Here is a 22,798-nt window from a genome sequence, read left to right on the forward strand (position 1 = left end):
GTTGGAAGTTACAAATAAAGTCAGTCTGCTTGATATACCAAAGTTTATCTTGTGAGATTATTATCCCAATCACATCTCTGTCATTTGAATAGACCAGTTCTTGTACTGAAGTGTTTCTTTCTTTTTTGTTTGTTTAAGATATTCAGGTCTTATTTGATTCAATTCCGAAAATGGAATAATCTCCCCAGTGTAAGTGTAAAGAGTCTAAGTTCTAACAGTTTATAATGAAAACGACTTGTGATTTAATCTCCTTTCTCATTTTAAATGATCAAAACATCAGTGTCAGTGAAACTATCTGCAGCCTGTCTTAGCTTTGATAGGGTAATTCAGTTGTGCAAGCACGGAGAGACGGAAAAAAAACTCCCTTTTAACAGGAAGAAACCTCCAGCAGAACCGGGCTCAGGGTAAGAGGCATAGTACACTCTGCACACATCATCAGTTTGTTTTAGGACTAGTCAAGAGAGACGTTTCCCGATATGTGTGATAGCAAGTCCAAAAACCATGAATGTCTTTAGATTGTGTAATTAAGAGAAAAATTGATCTTAGCTCAACAGCTGAAAGGCTTCTAAGTAGTAAAATATTTGATAGTTTCATTCTGCCCTTTGCATTGTATGTTGGTGAAGTATGGGGTCCACTCAGTCATGTCTGCATGCACAATTCTGCAGATACATTTTTACATGTACACAGGCAAACATCAACAAATACCTGCTGAGCAGCAGTAGATCTATATCCATCCATTTTCTTCTGCTTAGCTAATTAATTGAGGGGCTGTCATAGAGTTATTACAGAGAGACAGATAACCAACCAAAGACTCACCAATTAACCTAACCACACTATCTTCATGTCTTTGGACTGTGCGAGGAAGCCAGAGAACCCACGCAGAGAATATGCTCCACACAGAAAGGCCCCAGCCAGGTGGATTTGTACCCAGGACATTGTTGCTGTGAGGCGACGGTGCTAACCACCACAACACCCTGCTGCCCGTAGGTACGGGACCCACTGAAACTCAATTTTAAATTTTAATCATCTTAAATCCAGCCTCCAAGACACAACCTCCCAGCTCTCCCCTACATAAATTATTGCTGACACTAACTGCCCTCTCTCTAACTCCCTGTCCAGTCTCACAACAGCACCGCAAACACTGATCAGATTGAATCATATAATGCCCCATTGCAAAGGGACCTTTTTAGAACACTGGAAAGAAGAACGCAATCACCAAAGCAGACCATAAACAGATTATGTATTGGCAGAATATCACCTAAATGTCAGGGACAGAAAGTAGACAAACATTCTGGCCAAGTCCACTCTTACCTTAACCAAAAGTACTAAATTTCACCGAACTGAAGGGTCTCTGAAAATTTAAAATACTCCTCTAGGACAAGGAGACCAGGTAACGCAAATGAATAAATGTTGTTTATTGACAACATTGGCATGATATATATATATATATATATATATATATATATATATATATATATATATATATATATATATATATATATAGTTGTTATTTTATAAACTGTATTTTGATTCTTTGCCAGTAGTGTTTTCAGAAACTCATGTTAATACAACCTTTGAACTAAACTGAGGTCCGCACAGGGACAGAACATGCAAACTACACCTGGCTGGTGGATTCAGACCCAGAACCCACTTTCTGTGAAACAGCAATGCGAGCTACCAGGCGAGCCATTACCTTTACATTACTACCATTATTATCACTTTTTTCCTTCTATCCATCCATTCGCTTCCGCTTATCCTTTTTCAGGGTCGCGGGGGGGCTGGAGCCTATCCCAGCTGTCTTAGGGCGAGAGGCAGGGTACACCCTGGACAGGTCGCCAGTCTGTCGCAGGGCTAACGCGTAGACAGAGACAACCATTCACACTGACATTCACTCCCGCATTCACGCCTATGGGCAATTTAGAGTTATCAATTAACCTATCCCTACTAAGTGCATGTCTTTGGACTGTGGGAGGAAGCTGGAGTACCTGGGGAGAACCCACGCAAACACAGGGAGAACATGAAAAAACTCAAAAAGAAAGACCCCAGCTTGATGGTGGAATTGAACTCAGGACCGTCTTGCTGTGAGGCAACAGTGCTAACCACTGTGCCACTATACTTCCTTCCATAGTAAATAAATAACACGAAAAATTCAAGAGTATTTTTGCTTGAACTGCTTTTAACATAAGAAAGTAGAACTACCAGAAAAATACTGCAAAATGTAGTATTACATGTAGGTCACACTACTCCTCAACACTGCATACTGGGAGGTGGCCCAGTTCTTCTGGAGTTCGACTCCAGAGTTGAGACCAAAACAGTAATTTTGTTTTGATCTCCCACTTCTAAATCTGTGGAGGCGTCTTCAAGGAAACCTGAATATCAGTTGTTTACTGTATTATATTGACATGCACAAAAAAAGGGTCCACGGCGTTAATCTTTCTTTTATCTCAGTATTTTGAAACAGAGTTGATGGCTGCATTTGTAGTTTCTGTCATTTTCATATCAGTTCAGAAAAGCCAGGCTCAGTAAATAAATCAGGATTAATAATGACTAGCTGCTTGCTCACATTCCTCTGTTTAAATCGACTCGCTGTATAATAGATGAAAAGCTGCGTTATTGATGTAGGAGAGGCCCGGTAGTGTGCAAAAGACACACTTACGTTCGCATAAAATATTCACAAAGGTTATTTCCATTTCTGCATCATTCACAGGCTGAGCACAACAAGCTGGAACATATTGATCACGTTGGCAAAAGCGCACTTACGCTTCCTTTGAATGGGCTTTGTTCCCATCATGTTAAAGCGATTGTGAACTGTGTTTTTCCCTCTCTGTAATCTCACATCACTGTAAGATCACAGCACCATTCTGCTGTACGTGAAGCTTCTGTTTTGTTTTGATTTTCTGAAACTGCACAGCTGAGGTGTAGTCATACATTTGTCATCCGACTTGTTTTCCATAGGTTTAGACATCAAAGTACTTTCGACAAAAGCTTTTGTCAGATCAGTAATGCACAGAGTCGGGAGATAGGAAATTTCATTACAGGTTTCCCATCCCAGGGGAATGTCTCCAAGATCCACTTGTTTGTTTTCATCAGGTTTTTCATCTAAGAATGACTCTGTTCGATGTTTATGAAGTCAGCGGTTGAGCTCCGGATCGATACATCAGACACGAATTGCTTCAAAAGTAAGCCAAAATTCATATTCTTTCATATTTTTTTTTAAACCACTGTATATCAGAGTTGCAGTAAAACAGTGCGTGGTTAACGCTGACTGCACAGTGCAAGCTGTTGAGTCAGACACTAGAGGCCAGCAGAGCCTTTGCATCGTGTTTCTCCGTTTGGATGTTAGGCATGTGAGCAGAATTTCAAATCGTCCTCCATTTCAAAGAAGTGCATGGTAATGCATGTGGAACAGCCACAGATATGTTTTCATACCTATGGCTGTTCTCACAGCATGATTATATGACACTACAATTAAACTGGAAGCCAACTATGCTCCAGCAGAGTGATATAGAAACTGCCACATCGCTTACATGGAAAATGAAGAATCTACTTGAGTTGGAAACATTATACTTAAAACAACTGTAGCTTATTGATTAGTTTTTTTAATGTACATCAGTGGAAAATGAGATAAATTTGAATTCAAAGTAAAGTGGTTTAAATGGTCTTGTCTGGAGGGGATCTTTAAGTATATACCATAAATTGTTTATCGTCCTAGTAAAGAAGTGTATGCTTTCTTACTTTAACACAAACCTCTTGCATCACTTGTGTAACGCATGCATTGTGCTTTTGTGTTTTTTCAGGCTGAAGAAGCGTCTCATATTCTGTAGCTCTGCAACTACTCTGTAAGTATTGCTTATTTATTGAGGCCTTCTGCGCACAGATTATTTGCAGACCGATCATAATAGCTTGTGTGTAGGCTCTTTAAGATTGAGCATTCAAATTCTGCAAAGAGACTGAATGTCTGGGGAAATACATGGAAACATATTGCTCGCTGTTTCTGGCAAGCTAGCCGGCCTGCAGGATTGATTTGACCAATAAATAGGAAATAATACTTGATGTCAGCTGTTAGAGTAATTCACTGGATCGACAACCACAGCCCCCACATTTCTTCCGTGGCACTGTTATCTGTGTCTGCTTGCAGCCGTATGTTTCCCTTCCATTCGCAGCTATCGGCTGCCAGCATTGCCAGTCATTCTGACGCTTGATTTTCCCCCACAGACCTGGCTTTGTTGTCTGTACCGCACGGAGCTCCTGGCTGCACCGGCGGCTGTTTTCCCAGCTCCTCCTATTGGGCTGAAAGGAACAGTGCGGAGGGGGGTAGGCAAAATTTGTTTACTGTTTGACAGCAACTGGAGGTAAAGCCTTCTGGAAGGGACTGAGTAAACAGATACTAGTAAAGAAGTATATGGCTGAAGAAGCACACAAAGTAGCGTACACTAAAAGTACACTAGATTCCAATTAGAATCCAAATTGGGGTAAGTTTCTCAATAAGTGGATGCAACAGTTTTTCATTACAGCCGAAGGGGGGGCAGGGGTGCTGCTGTGACCACTTGGTGACACTGTAGTTCCACAGTTTTACAGCAAACCTCTCCTTCTAACCATCAAATCTAATCTGAGACAAAAACCAAGAATACCAGTGGAGCTCCACATCAGGGCTACAGCTCTTGATTTTGTCCAAAGTACCCAAAAGACAAAATGGGATTAGCAAACATTTGGAAAAGTTTATTTGAACAAAGCTCACTTATAATTGGTAAAATATAAAGCCCCATTGCACAGGCCGGGTGCAGCTCTCATTCTGTGCAGGGAAGAAAGTGTGTGTGTGTACATGTTTAGACGTCTTTGTGAGGACAGAAAATTGGCATTTCACTATACTTGTGGGGACCAACAGTGAGGTGAGATCTAAAACCTGCAGGACACCGGCCCTCGGGGCCTGGAGTTTCCCACCCCTGTTATAGACCATAGACGAAGGCAACATTTGGCACCCTACCAACATTTGATACGTATCAATAAAGACTTGGTTTGATGAGGATTAGAACAGGTTCTGGATTTTTCAGAACACCCAGTCATTCTGTTCTGAAAACAGAAATAAGAACTATGACAAAAATCACTCAATTCAGAAAAGAGTACCAAGCGTTACCCCCTAGCTGTCTCCAAGGGGGAAAAAGTTAAAGTGTTTTCAATCCCTATATTTTTTGCATTCTTTCTTGAACATTCTCCCTCAGCACAAAAAAACACAAAAAACACATTCGGAGTCTGTCAGAAGATGGCAGGGAAATTAGTCAGGAGTCACAAAGTAACAGTCAGTTCTGGAAAGAGGCGAGAGAAGAGAGAGATGGGGCAATGGAGAGGAAAAGAGGGACGTTGGATGGAGAGGTGTACTTTTAGTTCCATGCATTTATACACACACACACACACACACACACACACACACAGTGTGGCAGTGGCCGCCTGCCGTGGAGTGGCTTGCAGGGTAAGGCTAAAGTCAGTGGAGCGAAGGATGAGGTGGAAGGAAGGAGTGAAGGATTGAGGCGTGAGGGGGTGGTGGTGTGGTGTGGCATTGCGGGGTGGGGTGAGTGAGGAAATGTAGCAAATCTGAAGTGACATATTGGGACATGCTTTGAGTCACCCCGCAATAATACACAGATCTTTCTTTTTTTTTTTAGCCCGTCTGTCTGCTTCGCCCGTCAGGTTTGTTTACAAAAGATTTTGTTTTCACCCCCACCCTCCTCCCATACAACTTCCCCCTTCGTTGCTCACTTCACCACCATTCCTGTGTTCCTTTAAGTTTTCCTTTACCTCATGCTTTCTGTCTTTTTTTTTTTTTTTGAATGCTGACATTTTTTTTTTTAGTTTCTTTTCATCCTCAAGCTCGCTGCTCTCAAACACTTCCCCCTGCATCTCTCACTGCAGACCCCCACCAGGCTACCTCTCTTCCCTTTCTAATAATATCCATAATGTGCTCTGAGTGCGTCTTGCTCGCAGCAGCTCGTCATTTGCTTCTCCGTCCCTCCGATGCTGCACCAACACCACCCATCGCTGGTATGCAGTCTTTCTCACCTCCCTTCCATCTCCCACTTCCCTTTATCACATTTCTCATTCCCCTCTCGTTCCATATGCTCTTTGTCTTAGTGTTATCTCACCCTTCTCCTTGATTTCCTCCCCCATTTCCTCCACCCCTTCTTCTCCTCTCCTTTTCCCTCCCTCCTCTTGTTTCTGGATGTGGTGCAGACACAGTGTGAACATGTGATCCTCTTCCACTCCCCTCCCACTCGTTGCCGTGTCTTGGCTCCTTTCATCCTCATCACTCTTCTTCTTCTCTCTGTTTGTCTCCTGTTTGCGTAGGCCACCTCTTTTAGCTTTCACGAGTACGAGGTCCTTAACTCCACGCCCAACTTCTATCACTCTCTTTCCTTCTCTGTCGTTCTGTCACACACCTCCCCTTCTTGTATGCCCCCCCCCCCCGCCCTCCTTTTGTTAATTCATTTTCCTGTGCAGGCTGTCTGCCTTTCCCCGCTATTTTCACATTCTTACTGTGTCGGCTTTTTTCTCCAAACTCTCCAAGCCTGCCTCGTTATGTTTCTGCTCGTGCTCAGTCTGTGTCCGTGCATGTATCTGCTGATGTGTGCGTTCCTTTTCAGACGTCTACACGTGCTCATGTTCCTTGCTCACTTGCCTCCGTGTTTGTCTGCTTCATACATAAAGGTTAGCTTTGCATTATTGCAGTTTTCTTGCATCCCACAGACACACACACACACACATGCTTGCACACACTCTCACATGCACACACAGAGGCAGACGCAAAGATGAAAGCTTGAGAGATTTTCTGGATAAATTCTCTGTGTTGCCGTGTGAACCTCATTACTGCACCCAGGTAGAATATGAAAGAACCCAGCAGACCCAGAACAACAGGAAGAGCGGTAAGATGCATGCAGACAAACAGATGGGCTCTTAGATCAACACAGGCGTGCAGTGACAAACATGATAGAAGCACCAAAATAAAGTGCGACAGGGAATAGAAGATTTCCTTTGTTAATGATGCCTCAGTACTTGTTTGGGATATAGTAAGCTGCAGGATCTGAGGCTAAGCCTGCTGCCCATCACTGGGTAATGAGACTAATGAGACTACTCTTTATTGCTATGGATTCTATAAAGAGCACCTTACACGTAGGTTACTTTCTGACATTTTGAAAATGCAGGTTGGGCACCAAATAGCACCTAACACCAACCCTTCTTTAATCTAAGATTTTGACAATATTTCTGCACTGTTTAACTCATAACCTTTAATCTGCATTTCGTTTAGCCTGTTTAAGAACAGGTTACTCAAAAATATACGCTCAAATTTATTCAGACCACCAACTAACACAACTGAGCCATAATTTTGAGCACACAGTGACAGACATTCACCAACCTCTTTATTGGATACACCTATTCAACTCCTCTTTAATTCAAATATCCAATCAGCACATGGCAGGAATGCTGTGAAGTTAAGCATGTAGATCTGCTGAAGTTCAAACAAAAGTAAAAATAGGATTTAAGTGTCTTTGAGTGTGGCATGGTTGTCGGTGCCAGATGGATTGGTGTGAGTGTTTTACAAACTGATCTCTAGGTTTTACAGAGGTATGAAAAAGAATCAAATGTCCAGTGAGCGGTAGTTCTCTGGAAAAAACACCAGAGGTCAGAAGGGAATGGCTAGACAGTTTTAAGCTCATAAGAAAGCAATATGATATCTAATAACCACTTGTTACAACCCTGGTATGCAGAAGAGTACATCACAAAGCTCACATGATCTCTAACGGCTTTCTTGAACATGACATTGAGTTCACCATCCTCACTTGGTCTTCGCAGTCACCAGATCTACAACTGTGGTCACGCCAGCATCAAATCCATCCAAGCTACATGGTTTATTAAAATAATCAAATTACAGCATTTACATTTATGTTAGACTACTTTTAATTAACTGCTTTAGCCCACTTACAATGAAAATTAATAAAAATCTTGTTCATGACCTGTGTAGTATGTTAACACTATTGGAAGTAAAAATAACTTGAACTCCAATTTTGAAAACACAACTTTCTTTTTTTCTTCTGACTTGTATTATGAGTATGAGTCTGTGGTCTGGGAGAGAGTCTGTAACTCTGTCTGCAAAATACAGGATATAATGACCAATGTTGGGCAATTAATTATATAGTTACTTCTTCAAAAAACTAACTGAGTTATGCAAACAACAAAGTTTTTTGCAGCTGTTTACCTAAAAATGCAGCCAAGGCATTTTTTAAAAATAAACATTTTAAACTATTTACAGAACAATCAGCTGTTCTGCATCAAATTTGATGCCACACAAATTATTTGAGCCACTCCAAAGAATAATTTCTGTCCACTATGAGATAAAGGAGAACAACAGCCTGATACCTGCAGGCCTGACAACAGGAGATGTATCACTCCTGTAACACCTGTAACATTCAGTAGTCGCCTCATTGTTCTGACACACACAACAAAACTATTGACTACACTACACACTAACTACACAAGATTTGCGCTAAACGTCGAAAATCTCTCACATCTCAAAGCACTGCCGTCACTCCTAAAATTTCCCCCTTCCTAAACCACTAAATGCCATGTTGCCATATTATTTTTTTTGATTGGTCGACATGGTACTTTTTTCGACCAATGGGAAAGGGTGGGTTTTTTTTGATTTTGCTCACAGGCGGAGAGTGCTTTTGAGCGTTTTCCTTATAAAACGCAGTTTTTACCGTTTCTTCCCGCAGTAAATATAAACAACGATAGTATTCATTGCATTTTTATTTTTTATCATAACTCCGGTTTTACGTGGCCTATCAACACAATTTAAAAACTGGTATAAAGTCCACACTTTTTCCATCAGTTGAACACCGTCTGTCCTGCTCACATCTCCAATGGTTGTACACGTTGTCATCAACTTGGCTTCACTCCACATCAGCCACGCCGCTTTGCCAGCTAAAACACCGGTGTCAGCACATAAGGAATGTAAATTGCTTGATTGGCTGGACTATGGGATAAGGTGGCATCGTTCTAATCCCAGCAGCTGAAACAGCCAGTCACTTACTGACTAACTGCAAAACAGAATTGTTAACGTATTAATTTTAATTTCAATTCAGGTTAATGTTTTTTTTTGTGCGCAACGCAGATTTTCTGTGCGCAGAGACCGTGCCAGCAGTGTTGCCAACTCCTCAGTAAGGAAAATCGCTATTGGTTGTCCTAAAAGTCGCTAGAAGTCGCTAAATGACGTCATCGCCTAATTTGCACAATTGATCATGCTAATCTAATTGTAACCTATGTTGTTGGAGAGAGAAATAACATTGTGGAAGAGACAAAGTGAGTAAAAAATGTCCTAAATGCTTTAGAGTTTATTTAGAACTACAAATTAAATTTCTTTTAGCAATTATTGTTTTTTTTAATGTCACAATTCCAACCCTGCTCCTTTATCCGGGCTTGCACCGGCAAGTGACCCGAAATAGGCACTCTGGTGGAGTTACTTTGTGTGTGTGTGTTTATAAGTAGTTTTAAACCTTGTGATCCACAAAACAGCATTAGAGTAAAAGAAGAACTGACTGCGTTACAGCACCTGCTGCTTGTTGAGAGTAAAAACGATACGCGCTTTCACGTCTTTTTTTAGCGACTTTCTTTAGAAAACAAAGTCGCTAAGGGGTCTGAAAACAATTGCGCACGCATATGTAACATATATGAAAATCACCATTTGAAATGGGATGGCTTATTGAAGTCGCCACATTCACTTGCTGGTGCTTGCCAGCTGCGCACACCTGTAAACGCTGCTGTAATTGTCGGCTGTTGGCCACAGCTGATGTTGATGTAGTAAAGGAGGTGTAGTCACTCCGAGCAGGATTTGATAATGTCACACTCCGGCTTCCGCAAAGAATTTTGTTGTTGTTGTCGTCACAGTCCGTTGCTGTCTGTATATTGTTTTTGGAAATGCACATTTTGAAGCAGACTTTTTTTTTTTTCTGTACCAGATGTGGCGCTCCCTGGATAAAACTGAGTCGTGGAACCACTATTTCCTGTAGGTAAGTACAACTAATTTCAAACATTGTACAATCTGTAAACATCTATCATCTATGTATCTATCTATACGAGCTAGTTAGTGTGCTAAAATGCCAGAATTATAAAAGTTTGCTATTTCTTTTTTGTTTCATTTCAATTTTTTGTTCTTAGTTCAGTTTAGTTTTCATTATTTTCAGCCTTAATTTGATTGTCTTTTTAAGTTATTGTACTATGGAGGATATTTGTCAGAATTAAGAAGTTCAGAATTGGTGTTACAATACAAACACAATACTTTGCGGAGCCAGTTGACTCACAGCCATGTAAACATCACACAACTCGGTAAACACATTCAGGAAAGCCTCATCAGGGAGACTGTTGACGAATTGCACCACACTGATGAAGACTAAAATTAAGGGTATTTTAGCCAGTTCTATAAGCACACAATACTCCTTCAGTCAGTTTTTTTCTTTTTGTTGGAGTCCAATGTTCATTTATGTTTTTAATTGAATGTTTATTCATGAGGCAACTTTTATTGTTACATTGTACCAATATATTTAAAAAAACACTTGAATATTAATATCAATACCTTATTTCGCTTTCATATTCATAACTGTGGAAACTTGATATTTGTTCCCTTCAGTTCTTTGGGTTAAGTACAGATACATTTTTGTGTCATATGGTTCATCTCTTTTTTTTAATTGAGCTGGTTGTTTAGCCCTAATCTAAACTGATAATAGCAGCAGTCTATAATATTGCCCTAAGACCTAAAGAATTCCATATTAAACTAATATATCCCTTTGTTACACAACCTTCTTGTTGCGGTCCTTGTGTACTTTCTGCTGTTTGTCTCATGCTTAGCTGCACTTGCCATTCTTTGCTCCCACATAAAATTTGATAAGGAATGACACACTGTAAAATATAAAATTTACACTTTATATGTGTTTGTTTCCCACACTGTTTGTATGGGATATTGCATTTGTTTTAAATGTTATATACCTATGTGGTATGTGACTTTTGTTGCTATGATGCCAGGTCTCTCGGAAATGAGATTTTTAATCTCAATGAGATTTTTTTACCTGGATAAATAAAGGATTAATAATAATAATTATGCTGTGCAGCGGTCATTCATTGGGCATATGTGTAAGCCAACAAGGTACAAAACGATACAGGAATACACAAGATGACTTTTTTCCAGTATTAAAATTGTTGTTTATGCTTTAAAACCAGATTTTTCTGTTGGCATATTTTCACCCAAACTGCCAGATACTGGCAAAATTGTCTGTCTTTTTCTTAGAAGACTAATCATTTTGCCTCTGACATTTAGTGCAATGATTGACGGGAAACAGGGAGAAAGAGGACATGACATTCTGCCTAGGCCCCCCAGCTTTGTGTCGAAGCACAGATGCTGCATTTATGTGGTCTGCATTGCCCTTCTAATGTGTCATAGCCTGTTATATATAAATTGGATACGTCAGTCACTGATCTTTGCAATGCTGGAATTGGTTAAGTCTTCAGGTGCGTCCTTCGAGTGGAGGGACTGGGTGCAGACGGATTATATGAGTGGTTAAATTAGTTTGAAATTCTGAACAGTTTTTGCTTTCACTGTATGAAACGTGGTGACCTCATTCGAGCAGACCGGTTCTGCACGTTACAGCACACATTTATGATGTTCTGTAATAACAAAACTCTCCTGCAACCTATGACGGTGCCCTCCTCACCTGAAGTCTTTGCCGTGCTTATGAAATTTCATAACATTCCCCAGCCAGCCAGCTTTAAGCTTTGAATATCACATCTGCCTGCAGGATGTAATCTAAGTTTTCCTGGTTTGTGGGGTTTCCAACCTTTGCTGTGCTCTGCTGGGTGCATGGTTGCAGTGAGTGATGAAGTTTAACGGCGACTGGGTTAACACAAGTTGATCACTTTGTCCCTAACTTTGCCTGCTAATGTGTGAATGAACACAAGGAATACAGCTATTGATTATCATAACAAAAGCGAAAAACTCAGCAGTTGCAGTTTACACAGCGTTTATTTGAATGTTGTTGATTATTTTGTTGTTAATTGGTTGTCATAATTCCATTAATTTAGTGTTACAAGGAGGCAGCATTTGTTTGGTAAAATTGTCTGGCTGTAATTATTCTGTATTATTCACTTTTTATTATCAGCCTGTCGCAAAAAAACATACTTGGCACCATTTCTTTATGAAAAATGCCAAAGATCACATGATTTGACAGCCATAAAATAGTGTTTCTTACACCAGCAGGGTAATTCTCAAAACACTATAAGTTAAAAGACTGTTAATGTTAGCATGGTGTGCAGCATGCCATGTTTTTAAGAAATAGAAAACAATAAGTAAAGACATAAGAGATAAATCTGACCCTTCAGCCTGTCTACTGTTCACTTAAGCCTCATCAGAAATGGCCTGAGTAGAAGAGTGGCTGTCAAGAAGACTGAAAATCAGTGGCAACAGGTCTTATGAAGTGATGAATCCAAACTTGGAATTTCTTGTCCAAGTCATTACATTCCATATGTATTTAAGAATTCAAATGTCTTACAGTGGTGTAAAAAGTTTTAGGTCATTCAACATAAGACAAAAAATAACCAGAGTAAATACAACATGCAGGTTGTAAATGACAATTTGATTCAATAAGGGAGAAAACCATCCAAACCTACCTACTAACCAAACCCCCGTGAAAAAGTAATTTCTCCTCCCGTTAAATCGTGAATTAACTGTGATTGATCACATTTTTGGAAAACTGAGTTTCACTAAACACACTCTGATTACTGGCAAACCTGTTGAATGAAGGAATCACTTCAATAGCACCTGTCTCACAAAGTGAAGCAGGCTAAAAGATCTCAAAAAGCAAAACATCACCCCATGATCTAAAGAAACCCCTGAGAAACAAAGTCACTGATATCTACCAATCTGGAAAGGATTACAAAGCTATTTCTGAGTCTTTCAGACTCCAGTGAACCACGGTGAGAGCCATTTTACACAACTGGAGAAGACTTTAAAGGAGTGACTGGCCCTCCAAAATTACTCTAAGAGCACATCGATGACTCATCCAGGAGGTCATGTCTCAGTTAATGTCAGAGTTCATGATTCAACGATAAGAAAGAGACTGGGCAAAAATGGGATCCATGAGAGTTCAACGAGAAAACCACTGCTGACCAAAAAGAACACAAAGGCTCGAATCACATTTGCTAAAAAATATCTTGATGACTTTTGGGAAAATACTCTGATGAGACTGACGAGGCAAACCCTTTGGAAGGTTTGAGTCTCATTACATCTGGCGTAACACAGCATTTCAGAAAAGGAACATCATACCAACAGTAAATATGGTGGTGGTAGTGTGATGGTCTGAGGGTGTTTTGCTGTCCCATGACCAGGAAGACTTGCTGTGGTAAATGGAAGCATGAATTCTGCCGTCTACCAAAAAATCCTGAAGGAGAATGTCTGTCATCTGTTTGGGACCTCAAGCTGAAGCACGCTTAAGTTCTGCAGCAGGACAATGATCCAAATCACACCATCATCCGATTGAGATGCTGTGGCATGACCTTAAAAAGCCAGTTCATGCTCAAAACCCCCCAAGGTGGCTGAATTACAGCAGTTCTGCAAAGATGAGTGAGCCAAAATTCCTTTACAGGACTGTAAAAGACTCCTTGCAAGTTATCACAAATCCTTGATCACAGTTGTAGCTCCTGAAAGTGGCCCAACCAGTTATTAGGTTTAAGGGGCAATCACTTTTTCAAACAGGGCCATGTGGCTTTGAAGTCTTTCCCCCCTTAATAATAAACCCTTTTATTTACAACTTACATTTTGTGTTTACTTGTGTTATCTTTGTCTAATATTAAAATTTGTTAGATGATTGGAAACATTTAAGTGTTCAACATACCAAAAAATCAGGAAGGGGTCAAACACTTTTTCACACCACTGTAGAAATGGTAAAATATAAATAAGGAATGGCTGAGGACTTTTGCACAGTACTGTCCACTGAATCCCATAAAATCTTAATGAAAAACATCAAATAAACTGCATCCTCAGACTGTAAAGTCCGAACAGTATTCAGAAGAAGAGATGGAATTAAATGTTGCCGTGTTGGCACTTTCACTGATTAAATCACGGTTTGCCTGTGTGGGAAAACTAAAACCAGCTCATTCAACCTTTTTCTGAAACAAGGTCAGTGTCAGGAGACTTTAATTTAACGTTGTTCTTCAAATTTACATTAAACTTGTTTATAATGTAGTTTCTTTTCAGCATTAATTTTTAGTTTTACAGTGAAAGCAACATCTGAATCCTGCGATTGAATACTCTGTAAAATATATTCACAATTAAAATGCATAAAATTCAGCTCTGAGTCCTGACATCAATCTCAAATATGAACTGTAAAACTGTCTAAAACTATTTTTCATTGGCTGTTTTATTGCTTCTTTGACAATTTCATTTTAACTGCTCTGTCTTCTTATAGCATTAAAAAAAAGACAAAAGCATACCTAAAGACTGATTGTACTAGAAACATTTAATAATAATTTGTCTTTACAAGAAGTTTTTTGCAGTGAGCAAAAACATATCAGTAATATGTATTTGTTAAAAAAAGAGGAGCTTGTGACACATTAGTGATCATATTGGAAGTAAAAGAAGGGGGAAAAGAGATTTTTCTTTCTTTTCTTTTTTTTCCTTTGGATGCTAGCTCCAATGGGCAATGGAGTTTGAAGAAATAATAGCTTTTAAAGCAACAAGCAGGCAGAGATGAAGTAGAGAATAACACTGTGTACGATGTTTCGATCCAAACTCGGCATGAAGTGCCTTGAAGAACAGCAGGATCATCCTTAAAAGAAGAACAATAGATAATAACTGAAACACAATTAAAACAAAATGTGTTTCAGATTTAGTATAGATTTCAATATAGTGCTGTATGTAAGGTATTTTAAGGACACAGAGGAACCTTAAGTGAAAACAGTAACAATAAACTCTGCACACAATGAAACTGTCAGAGACAGAGGGAGAAATATAGAAAAGAACAACTAAGGTGCAGCTGGGGTAGAGTATTTTTTTTAAATGATTTTATATGATGATTTAATTTATTAAGGGAAAAAAGTTATTCAAATCTACCTGGATCTTTGTGGAAAAGTAACTGCCCCTTAAACCTAACGACTGGTTGTGCCACCCTTGGCTGCTAGAATTGCAATTAAGCATTTGTGATAACTGCCAATGAGTCTTTCACGTGGCTGTGGAGGAACTGTGGCCCGGTCCTCTTTCCAGAATTGTTTTAATTCTGCCACACTTGAGGATTTTCCAGCATGAATGTCCTTTTTAAGGTCATACCAAAGCATCTCAATCAGACTTAAGTCATATGAGCCATACTAGACAGAACCCATGAACATCACTGGGTTTCCTCCCTTGAGATCTTCAGCCAGGACTTCACTGCAGCTGCTTTCGGTTGCTGCTTGCTTGTGGGGCTGCACCTTGAGTTGCATCTTCAGTTAATGAAAAGCTTACTCTACTGGGTTTAGCTCAGATGACTGACTTGGGCATTAAAAATATCCCATTTCTTTACAGTGGGAAACTCAATTCAATTTAATTTCAATTCAGTTTTACTTATATAGTCCCAAATTGCAACAGCAGTTGCCTCAATGCACTGAAATATTGAGTTGCTTTTGCAGCATGCTTTGTCTTATTATCTGTTTGTACTGTTAAACACTGTCTGATCAATTTTGTAGCATTTGAACCTGAGCAGAGTCTAGTCTGCTGTTTCTATCAGCAGTAACATAATACTAGTGACTTGGAGCCACTTGCTCTACATGCCCATGTCACCTCCGTCATGTTTGACAGATGATGCTGTATGCTTCTTTTGTCTCTGTACTTTTCTCTCCCAATCAAGAATTATTTTTTTTTAAAGAACAAAAGATGTTTTCTAGCAAACTCTTAATCTGTCCTTCTCGTCCTTGAGTGTAACCAGTAGTTTGCACCTTGTTGTTAACCCTCTGCATTTAGAGGGTTAACTTGTTGTTTACACTTTGTTGCAATGATATACCTACAATGTAGATATACAGGGAGTGCAGAATTATTAGGCAAGTTGTATTTTTGAGGAATAATGTTATTATTGAACAACAACCATGTTCTCAATGAACCCAAAAAACTCATTAATATCAAAGCTGAATGTTTTTGGAAGTAGTTTTTAGTTTGTTTTTAGTTTTAGCTATTTTAGGGGGATATCTGTGTGTGCAGGTGACTATTACTGTGCATAATTATTAGGCAACTTAACAAAAAACAAATATATACCCATTTCAATTATTTATTTTTACCAGTGAAACCAATATAACATCTCCACATTCACAAATATACATTTCTGAGATTCAAAAACAAAACAAAAACAAAACAGCGGCCAATATAGCCACCTTTCTTTGCAAGGACACGCAAAAGCCTGCCATCCATGGATTCTGTCAGTGTTTTGATCTGTTCACCATCAACATTGCGTGCAGCAGCAACCACAGCCTCCCAGACACTGTTCAGAGAGGTGTACTGTTTTCCCTCCTTGTAAATCTCACATTTGATGATGGACCACAGGTTCTCAATGGGGTTCAGATCAGGTGAACAAGGTGGCCATGTCATTAGTTTTTCTTCTTTTATACCCTTTCTTGCCAGCCACGCTGTGGAGTACTTGGACGCGTGTGATGGAGCATTGTCCTGCATGAAAATCATGTTTTTCTTGAAGGATGCAGACTTCTTCCTGTACCACTGCTTGAAGAAGGTGTCTTCCAGAAACTGGCAGTAGGACTGGGAGTTGAGCTTGACTCCATCCTCAACCCGAAAAGGCCCCACAAGCTCATCTTTGATGATAGCAGCCCAAACCAGTACTCCACCTCCACCTTGCTGGCGTCTGAGTGGGACTGGAGCTCTCTGCCCTTTACCAATCCAGCCACGGGCCCATCCATCTGGCCCATCAAGACTCACTCTCATTTCATCAGTCCATAAAACCTTAGAAAAACCAGTCTTGAGATATTTCTTGGCCCAGTCTTGACGTTTCAGCTTGTGTGTCTTGTTCAGTGGTGGTGGTCTTTCAGCCTTTCTTACCTTGGCCATGTCTCTGAGTATTGCACACCTTGTGCTTTTGGGCACTCCAGTGATGTTGCAGCTCTGAAATATGGCCAAACTGGTGGCAAGTGGCATCTTGGCAGCTGCACGCTTGACTTTTCTCAGTTCATGGGCAGTTATTTTGTGCCTTGGTTTTTCCACACGCTTCTTGCGACCCTGTTGACTATTTTGAATGAAACGCTTGATTGGTCGATGATCACGCTTCAGAAGCTTTGCAATTTTGAGACTGCTGCATCCCTCTGCAAGATATCTCACTATTTTTGACTTTTCTGAGCCTGTCAAGTCCTCCTTTTGACCCATTTTGCCAAAGGAAAGGACGTTGCCTAATAATTATGCACACCTGATATAGGTGTTGATGTCATTAGACCACACCCCTTCTCATTACAGCGATGCACATCACCTAATATGCTTAATTGGTAGTAGGCTTTCGAGCCTATACAGCTTGGAGTAAGACAACATGCATGAAGAGGATGATGTGGACAAAATACTAATTTGCCTAATAATTCTGCACTCCCTGTTGACAATTATATATCTACAGAATTATCCACTTTAGTTGTCTTTTTGATCTTTCTGCACTTTGGGTGTTTTATTGTGTATTTGAACAACTTTAAACTTTTGTTTCCTACCTCTCTGATAGGTTTATTGGGAATTTTCAGTTTATTGATGGCCTCCTTTACTTTGGCATTGGCATAGCTTTGAACTTCACATTGGGAACTTCAGTGAAAAGATACCAAATGCAAATTTAACACTAAGCTCCAGCTCTTCTATCTGATTGATTTGTCATGGAATTATGAAAGAACATAAAGCTATTTGTCAGTCAATTAAATTACTTTTATACTTTTTGCTTAATTTTGTTAAACCTGCACCAAAAACAGTCATTGTTTAAAACTATGATTAGCATGTGTAGCTGGACACAACGAAAACCTACAAATACCACAGTCTGCACACACAGTTGAGTCCAATTACTATTTTCCTAACTAGACAATTGTTAGAGTTTGTATTGTTGATTGTCATTTATGCTTAGAAATATTTAACCATAGATGCTTAGAGGTGTATAATCAATTGTGTAGTGATAAGTTGTGTGATCTTTAACAGGCTACAGAGGCTTGGTGTGCATTCCACACTAGAATGCACACCTACATCCTGGGAGCACGGGAAGAGGTCGCATCTTGTCTTAATTGTTTTATGGTAGGATTAACGTAGCTACGTCTGTTCTAGTCTAAGTGCTTTTCTGTTTAGATGAACTGCTGGACTTCCTCACCGGGGGGGGTCTAGTCTACCCTCTTCCTGACCAAGGATGTTTGACCCTTTGATCAGCAACACACACACACACACACACACACACACACACACACACACACACACACACACACACACACACACAGGCAAGGTACTCTTTGTTTGTATGTAGACGTCGGTATGTTAATGAACCTATGCATATTCATGTAACCTCAAAAGGACAGTGTTACGGGAGGACGGACGAGAGCTACTGGGGTCAAGCGAAGGAACGGCGTTTGTCTGGTTCTCTCCCGTGCACGAGTACCATGAAGAACTTTGCCTATTTGTGTCTTGCTTAGCAGTGTAATTATATTGTCTTAACGTTCCAGCGAATAGGTTTATGCTACAAACCTATCATTAATATTGCCAAACAACCACCTCCTCGAAGCTCTCCTATGCTTCTATCTGTAGTAGTCTAAATCTGGTGTTTTACTCAGTCTTCTCTTCTATATTAGAGAAATCCTGTGTTTTTCTAGGGAGAGTTTCTGAATTTCATTTACATGTTTGTTTAAAGCCAATGTGAAGAATTTCTGTCTAATATTACAAAAATAATATGCAGAGAACTCAGACAAGCCTCTTGGATCTTTGAATAACAATCATCTTTTAGTTAAGGACATGTATCCATTGTTCCATTGCATTGATTTCATTCAGAATGAAAGTTCAGCTGGAAATTGAGGAGATTAAAGTCACTTTCTCATAGAAATTTCCAGCCATTGGGGTTGACAGACTTTTCATTTTCTAAAGGAGTAAGAGTTTACTTTGGTTTTATAACTGATCTTTCTAACGTTGTAAAATGATACAAAGGTAATGCCATGGTTTAGAAAGTCCATATTCTAAAACACTGATCAGGCTCATGTGTGTTATCAGACAGGAGAACAGTTGAAATGGATTATGAAGCATTGTTAAGATGCACTATGTTCTTTAAAGGTGGAGCTTTCTTGTCTTTCTAACATTTAATTAAACCAGACAAACACAATTCTAGGGTCTCACTGGATTATCTGGCATCATCTCATTTATCAAAGTTTAAAATATATTGAACATATAGAGTATAAAATACTTAAAAAGTAATCAAAACTTAAAATCGACTCATAGGCTCCATTAATAAGAAATAAATATATGGTATTTGGAGTCAATCCTTTACAGGCTTCCTATTATACTTTTCTGTAACATGTAATGAAACTTTTTGTTGCAGCTGTTTGTTAAACAGAGTTAACATATGGCTCATTATCATCATTATTTCCACAGCAGCACTGTGCAGAACCTTTGATGCATCCACCACTTGTACTCACTCTTCTAAAGTTTGTAGCATAAATTATTCTGTCATCAGCAAAAACACCTGTTGGCTTGCAGTAACACATTATGGCTAATATTATTAGAAATGTGAATAAGAACGTTAAACGGCTGATACGTGGGTTTGTTTTGTTCGCTGGTATAGCGATGCTTAAAAATAGATTGGTACATTTAGTGCAACCTGATAATTATTTCTAAGTAATAATTAATTTCACTAAAACAGTGAAATTAATTAAGTTTGAGCACAAGCTTCATATCTATCCATCTATTAACCTATCCATTGTTATCATGAATAGATAGAAACCAAAACTGCTTTATATACTAGGCCAGTCGCTGCGTGGGTGAGAAGGCTTTTCTTTTATTCTTTCTGTGTTTGTTTCTTGTTTATGTTTCGGGAGGCAGGTAAGATGCCTGTGTCTTCTTATATATTCTTTTGTGATAAGTTAGTTATAAATATTCCAGGCTGTTTTGTTGTTTTGCTCACCCTGACATCTGTTCTGCCCGCACTGCTAAATAAGTCAGCTGTGTTTGGACTGCAACACTGGCCGTTTTTGAAAAAGAGTCACTTTTATGTTGTGCTCAGTGAGGGATCAGTTCATGAAATCAGTTGGTTTTAAAGGAAATGAAAAATGTAATATGCTGCTTGCAAAGATGTTCAAACCACGTCACTTCAGCAGACTTCAGTTCAGGTAGATATACACAACATGCACAACTGTGCGTGCTAATGATTCAGGATGAACAATTGCCCAATCAAAGTGATACACCTGTTTTAGAGAAGAAGCTCAATTTATGAAATCTGAGCCAAAGACTTCATCTTAATGACCACAACAGAAGCTGCTCTGGAAAAATAACTGTTTTCGCCCACTTTGACACTTGTTTTTGCCCTCACCGTCTTTCTACTGCTTCCAGACGTCTTTCCTGTTCCTCTTTGTTCTGTCAACTGTATACAGCATATGTACAAAATCAGTGGTTTGGAATGATTGTTGTCAACATCTTGATAAATCCAGCACTGTTGCATTGGCGTGTATGTGGAATAAATGCATATAATTAACACAAAAGCCCTGACCCAGCTTAAAGAGGAGTGCTTCATTTAGTGTGTGTGTGTTGTGTGAGTCATGTGTCAAAATTCAACAGCTTTCCTACTGGCATAAATCTTTGAGTAGGCCCTAGTGTGCTAGTGGAGGGTGGAAAATATTTACAAAATGGAGGGGATATCAAGTATATACTCAGTATATAGTAAGTATATTCTCACGGGCCACTTTGTTACTTGTACTTTGTTAGTACCAGTTTGAGCCCCTTTTGTCTTCAGAGGTGCCTTGTTGCATAGATTCAACAAGCAGAGATTTTGGTCCATATATGATATATGATAGCATCACAGTTGCTGCAGAGTTGTCTGCTGTAAATCCAGCTCTGTTGAAGCGCTACTGCATTGAGATCTGGTGACTATAGAGGCCAATCGAGTACTGTGTCATGTCATGTTCAAGAAACCAGTTTGAGATGATGTGAGTGTTGTGACATGTCTTATTATACTGCAGTCATCAGAAGATGGATGCTGAAGTTATAAAAGGATGGACAATGGCTATGCCACATAATGATATTCAGTTGTTTCTAAGGGGCCTAAAGTATGCCCACACTATTATACCACCCCCAGTAGTCTGGGCTGTTGATGCAAGGAAGTATAAAGCATGTTTTCGTATTTTTTATGCCGAATTCTGACTCTACCACATGAATGAGCAGCAGAAACAGAATCATGAGACCACCCAACATTTCTAGTCTTACATTGACCAATTGTGATGAGCTTTTGTGAATTTTAGTCTCAGTTTCCTGTTCTTAAATGACAGGAGTGGTCTTCTGCTGCTGTAGCCCATCTGCTTCAAGGTTCAGTCTGTTATGTATTCAGAGATGCTCTTCTGCATACCTTGGTTATAACTAGTAGTTATTTGAATAACTGTTATTATTTCCATCAGCTTTAAAGCATCACTAAGGCATTTTCCCCCAGAGAACTGGTGCTTACTGGATATTCTCTCTCTTTCACACCACTGTAAAAACTACACATGGCTATGCAGGAAAATCCCAACAGATCGTCCGTTTCTATAATACTCAAAACAACTTATGTGGTACCAAACAGTCGTTTCAATCGCATTTCTTCCCCATTCTGATGCTCAATTTGAACTTCAGCAGGTCATGCCTAATGAAGTAACGGGACAGAGTAGTAGGACATAGTATAAAAGTGCAATACAAAAATTTTAGTAAAAGAAAAACAAATATATTGATGCTCTGTAGGTAGGAACATCCAGAAATGTTTAATAATCAACTGCAATTGTCTGTCTCTTAACTTTAATAGACACAATTTAAAAGTTTTCTTTCCTTTTTTAATGATACCTGTTTCTAACAGAAGTGCTCACAGCCAGTCACCTGAAATAAATACACTCTGTAGGGTATAAAACACGATGTTTTAAAGACACTGTGCCGTTTACTCTGATGTGGGTACAAACATTTAGCCGTGACTGAAAAACTAATCATTCACAGGAGTTCGGAGTGACATTTATGCTTGTTGCTGATGTTTGTGTGATGGATTTGACATTTTGCAATTCACACTAAACCCAACTGTGGTCATGCGGAGTTAACAAGAGATCCAGTACAAAATTAACACAGATTTTTCCAAAGTAATGGAACAGACAGGAGCAACGTGGTTTTTCTTTTCTTTTGAAAAGCCACAAGACGTAAACAATCTGTACATTATTTTGCAAAGCTGACTCTGCTCTCCTATAATTAGACTGTGATAATAAGCAATAGCATAAGCAGCAGATCTAAACACAGCTAGAAATTAGGCAGAAATATGAAACCAGGAAAACCAGTTATTCTTTTATTAATGTTCCAAATATTTCTATAACAAATTAGATCTGTTCTGCTTAATTCATGCAAGCTGTCAAATCATATTAAACCCCCAATGCTGAGCAACAACAAATGGTAATGAGATGAAAGCAAATGAAGACACAATGCAAAATACTGAGTACAAAAATTAAAAGAATGCTGTTAGACCAACCATAGATGTGGAATACATTTAAATAGCAGATACTACTTCTCTGTTAAGAAAATGTGGTG

At 39.3% G+C, this 22,798-nt stretch overlaps 1 long non-coding RNA gene across 1 annotated transcript in view; it reads left to right on the forward strand.

Moving 5' to 3' along the window:
- Nucleotides 1–9,865: 9,865 nt before the first annotated feature.
- LOC143416543 (uncharacterized) overlaps nt 9,866–22,798 on the forward strand; it is an 81,965-nt gene continuing 69,032 nt past the window's right edge. The window contains exon 1 of the long non-coding RNA XR_013096936.1: nt 9,866–10,055. This is a non-coding gene — a long non-coding RNA (uncharacterized LOC143416543). The remainder of the gene's footprint in view (nt 10,056–22,798) is intronic.

Source organism: Maylandia zebra, linkage group LG3, assembly GCF_041146795.1.
Source record: "Maylandia zebra isolate NMK-2024a linkage group LG3, Mzebra_GT3a, whole genome shotgun sequence".
NCBI classification, from domain to species: domain Eukaryota; kingdom Metazoa; phylum Chordata; class Actinopteri; order Cichliformes; family Cichlidae; genus Maylandia; species Maylandia zebra.